Source organism: Salmo salar, chromosome 11 (assembly GCF_965601325.2).
Source record: "Salmo salar chromosome 11, fSalSal1, whole genome shotgun sequence".
Classification (NCBI taxonomy): Eukaryota; Metazoa; Chordata; class Actinopteri; order Salmoniformes; family Salmonidae; genus Salmo; species Salmo salar.
In genome coordinates this window covers 38,729,155-38,742,315 of record NC_138301.1, presented here as the reverse complement: position 1 = coordinate 38,742,315, position 13,161 = coordinate 38,729,155, and positions in this window count along the sequence as shown.

Sequence of the window (13,161 nt, the reverse complement as noted above, 5' to 3'; positions counted from 1 at the left end):
GAACGGAGTGCTCGGGTTGGGATGTAGGGTTTGAGCATAACCTAAGTAGGGGCAGTTCACCTTGCTGTTCCATAGGCAAGCACCGGGATCTTGAAGATGATGCAAGCTTTGACTGGAAGACACTGGAGTGTGCGGAGGAGCAGGGGGACATGGGAGAACTTAGGAAGGTTGAACACCAGGTGGGCTGCGGCATTCTAGATAAGTTGCAGGGGTTTGCTAGAACAAGCGTGGAGCACAGCCAACAGGGAGATGCAGTAGTCTAGATGGGAGATGACAAGTGCCTGGATCAGGACCTGCACTATTTAATGTGTGAGGAAAGGTGTTCCTCTAAGGATATTGTAGAGCATGAACCTGCAGGAGCGAGTCACTGCTCTGATGTTTGCAGAGAACTACAGGGTGTTGTCCAGGGTCACACTCTGGGAGGGCGACACTGGCGTTATCAACCGTGATGAAGAGGTCTTGGAGCAGGCAGGCCTTCCCCGGTAGGAAGAGCAGCTCCTTCTTGTCAAGGTTGGACTTGAGGTGGTGGGCCGACATCCAAGCTGAGATATCTGACAGGTACGCAGAGATGTGTAGTTGAGTGTCATGAGCATAGCAATGATAGGAGAGACCAGGTGAGGATATGACAGAGCCGAGTGACTTGGTGAAATGAGAAAGAGGAGAGGCCCTAGAATCGAGCCCTGGGGGACACCAGTAGTGAGAGCACGTGATGCAGACACAGATCCTCTCCAGCCACCTGGTAGGAGCGACCTGCGAGGTAGGATGCAATCCAAGAGTGAGCAGAGCCTGAGACGCCCAACCCTGAGAGGGTGGAGAGGAGGATCTGATGGTTCACAGTGTCTAAGGCAGTGGATAGATGGCATGTCCTGACATACTCCCTACTTAGGCTTTTGTCTGTCACTCAACCAAATGGCAATCCTTTAACTCACTGTACTATTGGCTGATGCTTTTGAGTGTGTACTGTACTCTTAATCAGCAATTGCAAGGACTGACCATCCATGAGATCCAAATGATAGTTTTAAACATGTTTTGAGGCCATACAGTGTTTATTTACAAATACATTGTTTACAAACAATGGAGTAAAGAAAAGCTTATATTTAGGGTTCTGATGGGGTGTGACAGTTGGAAACAGAGTACCTATTGTTAGGTTCTAATTCTCAGTCTCTTTCATGATCATGTGAAACGTCAATTGCTATGGAAATGCTGGGATGTGTTTTCAATTATGTTAAAGGTAATTATGATGCAACTATGATCGTGATACGATATGGATTACAATTATCATGAATATTAAGGCTATACCCACTACATGTTACACACATAGACACTCAACCATGCAAATTGGCAGAGTTATTATTTATTTGGACATCACACAATATAGTCTTACTCTTATACAGACATCATACACACTCTCATTATATCACATCCAATATCATACACATCAACCTACTCAGATTTGTTACACACATAATTTTGTCTCAATTTTCTAACATCTGTGGCATTGGCTCACAGGCACAGGCAAGGGAATAAAACAAATATTGCTAGATCCTATTTCTTGAATTCTAAATATCAGACATTTGAAAGCTCTAGTTTTGACCTTCATATTACCTCTGATGGCAGTAACTTTACAAGCGCTAATTATGGTCAATTTAGCCTGAGAATAGTATCTAGTTATGGTAAGGGGTGAAATAAGTATAGCCAGTTATAATTGTAACGGTTTAGCAGATTATAAAAAAAGATCAGTCTTTACATGGCTAAAAGAAAAGGAATATAACATATACTGTTTACAGGAAACTCACTCTACATCCTTAGATGAAGTTGCGTGGAAAAAGGAATGGGGTGGTGAAATAATTTTCTGTCATGGACAAAGGAACTCAAAGGGTGTGATGATATTAATTAACAGAAATTTTGATCTGAATGTGCAAATAGTCAGGAATGATTCGCAAGGAAGGTGGATCCTTTTAAATATGAAAGTGGACGGAAAAGAGGCTCATTAATCTATATGGACCAAATCAGGATGATCCACACGTCTTCGAAAACATTTATACCAATTTATTGAACTTACAGGAAACAAATGATCTAATCATTATGGTAGGACACTATAACACAGTGTTACGTACCTCAATGGACCGTAAAGGTAATCACTCTACAAACTATCATCACCGTGCCCTTAAGGAAATCACAAATATTATGGACACATTAGAAATAGTGGATATTTGGAGACTAAAAAACCCCGACCTAGTGAGATATACATGGAGGAGACTTAATCAAGCTAGTATTCTTGACTACTTTCTTGTCTCTTTCATCAAAGGTTAAAAAAGTTTTAATAGGAGACAGAATGCGATCGGATCATCATCTAATTGGCATTCACATAACTCTTATAGATGTTCCTCGTGGATGGGGATATTGGAAATTTAGGAGGATGTTATGAGAATTTTGTTCTCAATGTTAACTTCAATTAAAATACTCAGTCTGCCACCCAGAATGTGTAAGATTCTGGTTGAATAACACAGACGGAGGCCCAGCTTACAAGAATCAGAAGTGTTTATTCAGGACAGCGCTCTGAAATCCATTGTACAGAGACATCATTATATACCAGGCTCCGTATTTACGCACACACATTCACACAAACATTAAGGCCCAGATCTCTTAACACTGTAGATCATTACCCAGCCTACAGTTACATTCCTCTGAGATTAGGGAAACCTTGAGGGGGACTCCCTCTCATATCTTAAACCCTCAGAGTTCAAGCTAGGGCAGGTCAACCACAGTTTAACAGTTCTTGGTGTTGGGGCTAGGGGGCAGAATTTGCACGGCCGGATAAAAAACGTACCCGATTTAATCTGGTTACTACTCCTGCCCAGTAACTAGAATATGCATATAATTAGTAGATTTGGATAGAAAACACTCTAAAGTTTCTAAAACTGTTTGAATGGTGTCTGTGAGTATAACAGAACTCATATGGCAGTCTAAACCCTGAGACAAATCCTAACAGGAAATAGAAATCTGATGTGTGGAATCACTTCAAACCTTTGCCATTGAAACACACAGGGACTTATTAATCATTTAGCACTTCCTAAGGCTTCCACTAGATGTCAACAGTCTTTACAAAGTGGTTTGAGTCTTCTATGGTAGAAACTGACCCAAAGAGAGGCTTAGGAAGTTGGTCACAGGGGGAGGGCCATTACTACTATGACGCGGGCGCCCATGGGAACCCTTTTGTTTCCGAAACGTTTAGTAAGACAATGCAATCGTCCGCCTTGAATATTATTGAAGCTCTGGTTGAAAAAGGCCCTAAACATTTATGTTATACAACGTTTGACATGTTTGAACGAACTTAAATATATATTTTTTGCATATTCGTGACGACAAGTCCCGCGCGCTTCAGTAGATTATGAGTAGCCTTCGGAACGCGCTAACAAGAAGGAACTATTGGGACATAAATTATTAACTTTTTCGAACAAAACTACATTTGTTGTGGACCTGGGATTCCTGGAAGTGCCTTCTGATGAAGATAATCAAAGGTAAGGGAATATTTACAATAGTATATGTGATTTTAGATGGTTCCAAGATGGCGCTAACATGTATCGCCTAGCCTATTTTTCTGAGCATACCACGTCGTTTATTGCAAAGTGTGATTTCCCAGTAAAGTTATTTTAAAATCTGGCAATGTGGTTGCATTCAAGAGATGTTAATCTATAATTCTTTGAATGACAATATTACATTTTAACAATGTTTTCGAATAGTAATTTTGTAAATTGTAGCACTGATTCACCGGAAGCATTTGAGGGAAAATACTTTCTGAACGTCACGCGCCAATGTAAAATGCTGTTTTTATATATAAATATGAACTTTATCGAACAAAAAATGCATGTATTGTGTAACATGATGTCCTAGGAGTGTCATCTGATGAAGATTGTCAAAGGTTAGTGCTGGATTTAGCTGTGTTTTGGGTATTTGTGATGCATGCTAGTTGCTTTGAAAATGGCAGTGTGATTTTTTTTTGGCAGGGTACTCTCCTAACATAATCTAATGTTTTGCTTTTGCTGTAAAGCCTTTTTGAAATCGGACAACGCGGTTCGATTCAGGAGAGGTGTATCAATAAAATGGTGTAAAATAGTCATATGTTTGAGAAATTGAAGTTGTAGCATTTATGGGGTTTTGTATTTCGCGCGACGCGATTCCACTGGCTGCGATTCCACTGGCAAGCGTCCCACGTTCCCAGACAGGTTAAACACACAGACACACATTCTTCTCTTATCCTAGTCCAACCTCATTATACTTATGTTTAACCCTTTAGTTACTCATTCTTCATACTATATAGACCATATCCCTAATAGTTAAGTCTCAGGGTAGAATTATTTAATCATTACATTCAAACATATAAATCCCTTTACAGAGGACAACTTATTTTTAACTAAGACAAAATAATTTATAACTGCATTTTCCAGTATAATATAGGTTCAGCAAATCCCCTTATTGTTTTGGATACCTTTAAATGTACCTTCAGGGGTCATTCAATTCAATATTCATCAATAATAAAAAAGCAGTTTCTGGCTAAAGAGACAAGACTAACAAGAGAAATCCATGAACTAATAGTACAGGTAGATAGCAATAAAAACGATACTACAGAGATACAAAATAAGTTAGGGGAAAAACAAAAAGAACTTGAGGAACTTATTCAAGAACGATCTAATGTAATCTATTACAAACATAAAGCAAACTGGATGGAATATGGAGAAAAATGCACAAAATTCTTCCTGAATCTCCAATACAGGAACGCTAACAAAAAGAATTTGCAGAAACTCGTTATTGAAGACGGAGTCATCTATGATTCTCCGAATTATATTTTAAAAGAGGAAGCTAATTATTTTAGGCAGATGTTCTCTTTTCTGTCTCATCCTCTCCTACTGAATGAAGACTATGGTAAGGAATTCTTTCCAAATAATATAAAAAATGGAAAATGAACAAATCTACAGAAAGATCAGTGCGAAGGCCAAATTACAGAGGAAGAACTTTTTGAGGCAATTAAATCCTTTCAGTCTGGAAAAACCCCAGGTCTTGATGGTATACCGGTAGAGGTATATCAAGTATTTTTTGATGTACTAAAAGCTCCATTGTTAGATTGTTTTAACTACTCCTATAGAAATGGTAGTCTGTCAGGTACTCAGCAGGAAGGTCGGATTTCTTTATTATTTAAACAAGACCCTAATGGCAAATATAAAGACCCAGTCTATGTAAAAAACTGGAGGCCCCTTACACTTCAATGTTGTGATGCAAAAATACTAGCAAAATGCATAGCACTCAGAATTAAAAGGGTTTTACCAGGTATTGTTCATCCTGATCAGACAGGTTTTTTACGTGGACGATACATTGGAGATAATATACGACAACTACTAGAAATAATAGAACATCATGAAACATATAAGAAGCCTGGAATGGCATTTATAGCGGATTTTGAAAAGGCATTTGATAAAGTAAGACTGGATTTTATTTATAAATGCCTGGATATTTTTAATTTCGGTAATTCTCTTATAAAATGGGTAAAAAATAATGTATAGCAACCCCTGGTGTAAAATAGTAAATAACGGCTACTTCTCAGAGAGTTTTGAATTGTCAAGAGGAGTTAAACAAGGGTGTCCGCTGTCACCATATCTATTCGTAATGCCCATCGAAATGTTAGCTATTAAAATCAGATCCAATAACAACATTAGAGGATTAGAAATCCAAGGCTTAAAAACAAAGGTGTCCATGTATGCCGATGACTCAAGTTTTATGTTAAGTCCGCAAGCTAGATCCCTGCAATGTCTCATTAAAGATCTAGATAACTTTTCTGTACTCTCTGGACTAAAACCTAATTATGATAAATGTACAATATTACGTATTGGATCCTTAAAAAATACAACTTTTACATTACCCTGTAGCTTACCTATAAAATGGGCTGATGGTGAAGTAGACATACTCGGTATTCATATCACAAAAGATATAAATAAGCTCTCCACAATGAATTTCAATAGAAAACTTGTAAAAATAGACAAGATCCTGCAACCATGGAGAGGTAAATACCTGTCTATTTATGGAAAAATTGCCCTGATTAACTCCTTAGTCATATCTCAGTTTACTCACTTACTTATGGCGCTGCCTACTCCTGATGATTACTTTTTCAAATCATATGAGCAAAAAATATTTTGCTTTATTTGGGACGCTAAACCAGACAAAATAAAACGAATATGATGAATATGAATTGTCTGGGTTGGGATTATTAAATATAAAAGCACTAAACCTCTCTCTAAAAGCTTCACTCATTCAAAAGTTTTATTTGAACCCTAAATGGTTCTCAAGTAAATTACTAAGAAAAGCTCATCCATTGTTTAAGAATTGCCTTTTTGCCTTTGTGCAGATTGCCATGTGTCACGTCCTGACCCTAGTAAGATGTCATTTTCTATAGTAGAGTAGGTCAGGGCGTGACATGGGGTGTTTTTGTGTTTTTCTATGTTTTCTATTTCTATGTTTAAGTTCTAGTTTTCCTATTTCTATGTTGGGATTGTTTGGGTGGATCTCTAATTGGAGGCAGCTGATCCTCATTGCCTCTGATTAGAGATCATATTTAAGTAGGGGTTTTTCTTCCTGTGTTTTGTGGGTAGTTGTTTTCTTTTTAGTGTATGTCACCTGATGGAACTGTTTTCGGTCGTTTTGTTCAAGTATATTCATTAAAAGTAAATATGAGCACTCTACATGCTGCGCCTCGGTCCCCTTTATACGACCCCCGTTACACCATGTCTCATTTTCGATTAATTGAAAATTATACTTTTTTCAAAGTATCTCTCTTTTTCAAACAAGCATTACAGAGCTGGCTACAATTTCAACTGAAAAGATAGAACAAATATTATGGCTGAACTCAAATGTGCTGGTTGATAAAATACCTGTATTTATGGGAAAGATGTTTGAAAAGGGTATTTTGTTCTTAAATGGTATTGTAACTTGTAATGGTAGAGTTATGTCCTTCATGGAGTTATCAGAATTGCACGGGAAGGTCTGCTCAATCCAAGAGTACAACCAATTGATTACAGCATTGCCACAAAAATGGTGGCAGCGGGAGGAGGTAGGGAACTGGCCTGTCTGCCCAATATAAAGGATCAAAACTCACGGAGGTGTCGCGCCCTGGCCATAGAGAGGTTTTTGTTCTCTATTTTGGTTAGGCCAGGGTGTGACTAGGGTGGGCATTCTATGTCCTTTTTTCTATGTTTTGTATTTCTTTGTTTTTGGCCGGGTATGGTTCTCATACAGGGACAGCTGTAGATCATTGTCTCTGATTGGGAGCCATACTTAGGCAGCCTGTTTTTCTTTGGGTTTTGTGGGTAGTTAATTTCTGTTTAGTTCTAGTTATCCTGACAGAACTGTTGGCAGTCGTTTTGTTTATTTGTAAAGTGTTCAGTTTCCCATTAAATTACAAAGATGAACAAATTCCACGCTGCACCTTGGTCTCTTCACAACGACGCACGTTACAGGAGGAATAAAAATAACATAAATAGGAAAGTATACCAGTTTCATTTGAGGTCCAGGATGTTGACAACTGTGCCATACAGATTGCAAAATAGTTGGGAAGAGATTTTTGATGATACCGATTCCATGGTACAGGGTGTATAAGTTGATATGTAAAACAACGCAAGATTCAAGACTTTGTGCTTTTCAGCTAAAATTATTACATAGAATTCTTGCCACCAACAAATGTTGAATATTTGGGGCGTAAAATCATTGAAGCTCTGCAGATTTTGTTGTGAGGATACAGAATCAATAGACCATTAATTTTGGTATTGCCCTCAGGTAGCCTGTTTCTGGTCTCAGGTTCAGGAATGGCTGAAAATGCATAGCATTGATCTAAAATTTACCCTAGAAATAGTACTGTTAGGAGATCAGGAGAGACCAGGTCAGTCAATTACTAATATACTAATACTCTTAGTAAAAGTATTTATCTTCAACTCGCAATCTGTGGATTCTATTCGATTAGATAGATTGAAATTGAACGTTAAACATCACAGCATAGTTGAAAGATATGTGTTGTGTAGAAACCCGAAGTGGGTGGCCAGCAGAGCTAGATGGGATGGGCTGAGGGAAGCTGAGGGTTGGTATGTGGAATTGGAGACTAGTGGGAGTGGAGCTGTGTGAGAGAGAGAATGATGGTCAAAGATAAAAGAAAAGAAAAGTCAAAATAAAACATAATAAAAGTAGATTTGAATGACACTAAGTGGCAGTGCTTTTACAACTAATGTCAGTTTGCCTGAGGCTGATGCCGTACAGGTGTTTGTACACACTCTCATTAAAATAAACACATACAAGAACACACACATACATTTAATAGTGCCAGACATGCACACAAACATATTTTTAAAAAAACAAAAAAAACAATGGAGTAAAGAAAAGCTTATATTTAGGGTTCTGATGGGGTGTGACAGTTGGAAACATTAGAGTGCCTAATGTTAGGTTCTAATTCTCAGAGTAAAAACTTGATGGACACTACGAAAGCTTAAACCAAGTTTATTCTTCCCAGAGGGTCAATACAGCTGCATTAGACAAAGACATTTTCACACAAGCACTGATATTTAACCCTTTCTCCTAGGCTGAGTCTCCTCCTACACATCTGTACAAACATTGTATCTTTACTGCTAGGCAGGACACTAAGTGATACGGGCCATAAACTTTTATTTCTCCCTTAACATGACCTGATCTGACCTCGACCCCTTCTACACTAATCCATGGCTCTCTCCCCTTATCAATGCCTACCACATGTGATCGCTTTCCCTACAGTCAGTACATTCCACTCTTAATTTCCCCCACCATATATTTTCCTCCTACAGACAACCATTAACCTCTGGTGTAGCCCCTCGGCTATGACACCTCTCATTTCTCTATTACAACTAATGATTAATAAGGATTTAAAGTTCATAAATCCAAACCTATAGTATATTAGAGTAACTATAGTATATTAGAGTACCTATACTGTAGTTTATTAGAGTACTTATAGTCAGACAGGTTGATGTATTCTTCAAAATCTCTGTCGAAACATGTTGGTTAGCATCGAAAAATTGCTTTTGCCTGTCAGGGCAAGATGAATAGTATTATGGCATTCAAAAGCTGAGCCTCAGCAAAAAAAAGTTCTGAAATTATATATTTTTTCATCACAAGGGTTTGGGATTTACAAAGAAAAAAAGTTTTAAATTTATCAATCTAAAATCAAATCAAATCAAATTTTATTGGTCACATACACATGGTTAGCAGATGTTATTGCGAGTGTAGTGAAATGCTTATGCTTCTAGATCCGACAGTGCAGCAGTATCTAACAGGTAATATCTAACAATTCCACAACAAAACCTAATATCTAACAAATTCCACAACAGAACCTAATACACACAATCTAGTAAAGGAATGGGATAAGAACATATAAATATAAAATAAATGGATGAGCAGTGACAGAGTAGCTAAGATGCAATAGATAGTATAGAATAGATAGTGTAGGATACAGTATACAGTACATGCATATAAGATAAGTAATGCGGGATATGTAAACATTCTTAAAGTGGCATTATTAAAGTGACTAGAGTTCCATTTATTAAAGTGGCCAATGACATGAAGTCTGTAGGTAGGCAGCTGCCTCTCTGTACTAGTGATGGCTGTTTAACAGTCTGATGTCCTTAAGATAGAAGCTGTTTTTCAATCTCTCTGTCCCAACTTTGATGCACCTGTACTGACCTCGCCTTCTGGATGTTAGAGGGGTGAACAGGCAGTGGCTTGGGTGGTTATTGCCCTTGATTATCTTTTTTGCCTTCCTGTGATATCGGGTGTTGTAGATGTCCTGGAGGGCAGGTAGTTTGCCCCCGGTGATGCGTTGTGCAGACCGCACCCCCCTCTGGAGAGCCCTGCGGTTGTGGGCGGTGCAGTTGCCGTACCAGGCGGTGATACAGCCTGACAGGATGCTCTTGTTTGTGCACCTGTAAAAGTTTGTGAGGGTTTTTGGTGACAAGCCACATTTTTTCTGCCTCCTGAGGTTGAAGAGGCGCTGTTGCGCTTTCTTCACCACACTGTCTGTGTGGGTGGACCATTTCAGTTTGGGTGGACCATTTCTGGGGCCCCAATGTTGAGGCTCAGCGGAGTGGAGATGTTGTTTCCTACCTACCTTCACCACCTGGGGGCGGCCTGTCAGGAAGTCCAGGACCCAGTTGCACAGGGCGGGGTCAAGACCCAGGGACTCAAGCTTAATGATGAGTTTGGAATGTAGCAAAATGTATGTGCACTGTAGTGGCCATTAGGACTCAGGACTCAATTGGCTCAGTTGATAGTAAATATGATTTTTTTTACATTGCAGTAAACGGGGACAGTAGGTACAAACCATAGTTATTTCATCCTGCTGTCCAATACAGAGGACATGTATTAACAGGCTCTTAAGCTCCTATTTAATGTGTTTGATATTTAAAAAATATTACACTGCTCTGAAAACTCACCAATCTATTACTGAGATATGTATCTATTAGAAACAATTTGAGTAACAAACTCACAAAAATTACAATTACACAATTACACACACTTGGCATAAAATGTGCTCATTTTGATGGTAATTGTGATGGTAGCCATTTTGAAAAACCAGAAAGAAAAAATGATGAAGGTGACACCCCCACGTGAAAAGCCCAGAATGTCTTCTCAAAGCCACAACAGGTCCTAACACAGTGGCATGTATGACCTTTAGCGACACGGACCAAAAACAAATGTCCATTAGAGAGGACAACAAGGAATTGTTAGGACTCAGGAGGATGCCAGGCCTAATATCAGTTGGTTACATTGTCGGTTGGCTTTGTTATTTTTGGAATCACAGAATGCCTCCTTAAAGGAAGATTCTTGCCTTTCTGGTGACAGAAAAGAAAAGAGCTCTAATGAGCCAGTGTTCACAGAATGGATAGATTTGTTGATAAAATACAACATTTTATGAGATTATGTTAGCCAAAAGGCTGGAGAAAAGTAATACAGACTCCAAAGAGATATGGGAGCAATTCTTGCTTTTCCTTAAAGGTACATAAAGAAGTATCATGTCCATGAAGTATCACTTATCAGAAAGTTATGGTATGTTAGTTTGTGTTGTTAGTTATGGTATGGTATGTTAGTTTGTTAGTTTTTGTTAGTTTGTTAGTTTGTGTTGTTAGTTATGGTATGGTATGTTAGTTTGTTAGTTTTTGTTAGTTTGTTAGTTTGTGTTGTTAGTTATTGTTTTTGTACTTTATTTGTTGTTGCAGCATTGGGCACATGTATAGTTTGGTATATTGTGTGATTGTTTTTTGTTAAATATGAAAACATTTCATAAATTGTCTTAGAAAAAAAGAATGATTCTCGTTAAGAAGAAGAAATCCAGATGTGGTGTCAGTTTGACTGGACATTTCTGGCCTGCACTACACTACAACTATTTTTTTAAAGCAAAGAAAAAATGCATCATAGCAAAAAACACCTTTTGTCAGATTTAGGCCTTCTATATGTAACTGATGTGAAATGGCTAGTTAGTTAGCGGTGGTGCGCGCTAATAGCGTTTCAATCGGTGATGTCACTCGCTCTGAGACTTGAAGTAGGGTTTCCCCTTGCGTTGCAAGGGCCGCAGCTTTTGTGGCGCGATGGGTAACGATGCTTTGTGGGTGTCAGTTGTTGTGTGCAAGGGTCCCTGGTTCCAGCCCAGGTTGGGGCGAAGAGAGGGACGGAACCTACACTGTTACATATACATCTGTAGTCAATAAGGTGTGTGAGGGTTCTCTCTGCTTGAAATAGACCATCCAGAGTATTCCAGTCATGGAAGTAGGACTGTTTCCTTCAAATGCCCAGTATAGTACACGCACAGATGTAGGACCATAATTTGATCTCTCTTTTGTTGCGGAGGATTTTCCTGCACAGCAGTGTATGAGTTTTAAAAATACTTCTAAAATGTGTAATTTCCACTTTCAAGTTTCAGACTTGATTTGCCTAAGTGTGTCAACCCCTACAAAAATAGCCATTAATTATAATCCACATATAATTTGCATTTCCTGTTGCTGCAGGATTATTTTCCTGCTGTAGCAAATTGGCTAAAATCCTACATCTGTACTAGTGCCCTAAAGGCTTAGATACTCGTATAGCAATACCTGAAATGGCATTAGTGCTATTACTGGCCAGGTGTTGCATAACAAAAGTCAGGTTAGACCACCACCACCTCTCACCTACCACTGGAAGCCAGCCAACACAGAGCTATAGGAAAGGCTGCTGTGAGGTCACTCAAAGCAAAACCACAAGCCTTGGTACAATAGCATCCAAATGACCACAGAGAGACCCTGTGCTGTTTTGGTTGTGTAGACATACAGTTAAATCACAGAAAACAGAATAGTGCCTCTACGTGGTTAAACTGAGGTATGGTACCTGGGCGGTGTTAATGGTATACATAGTAATTGTCTGGAGTTTGTAATTGGCTTGGCAGTGTTTTGGCCGTGGTAGGTGAAAGGTGACTGTGGCTCGATGACGTGGTGAACGATGGCTTGAGGCTGATGGTGTCCTAACCTAATGGATACCAGACTGGTGATGCTGAAAGCCTATGATTTTACTTTAATCAGTCAAAATTGCACTGCCAAGCAGGGGCTGTTCCTACGATTCCCTACAGGTGTGGCAATAGAGAATGGCAGTATAAGCCATAATACCCATAAAACCTAGCGGTCAAACAGGGTAACTGTTCCAATCGTTTTCCCACCATCAATGTTTCCCATAGAAGATTTTAGAAACACTTAAAATAAGGGCTGCATTTCGTATAGGCTTACCCTGGCGTGACGTTTTGATAACCGTGTAAATCTCTCCAGGACAAGGTGCCTTATCAATATATTTGCCTGTAGTTACTCCCCAAAATGAAATGCTAATTAGCTGCTAATATGGCTGTCATAAATATCTACTAATGCCATGATCTGGACGAGACTGCCAAATCGAGGCAAAGGTAAGAATCTCTGTATCAATTATCTAATGTTAGCTAAATGTAGTAATGAACAAGGAATGATGATGAGGACAATGTATGTATGGTGACTTTCTCCACCTCTTCAGACTGGATTAGACCTGAGGATAGGTTCAGTATAATGGGGTTGTACTGTTGGGTCCTAGCAAACAGACACTTGGCATATA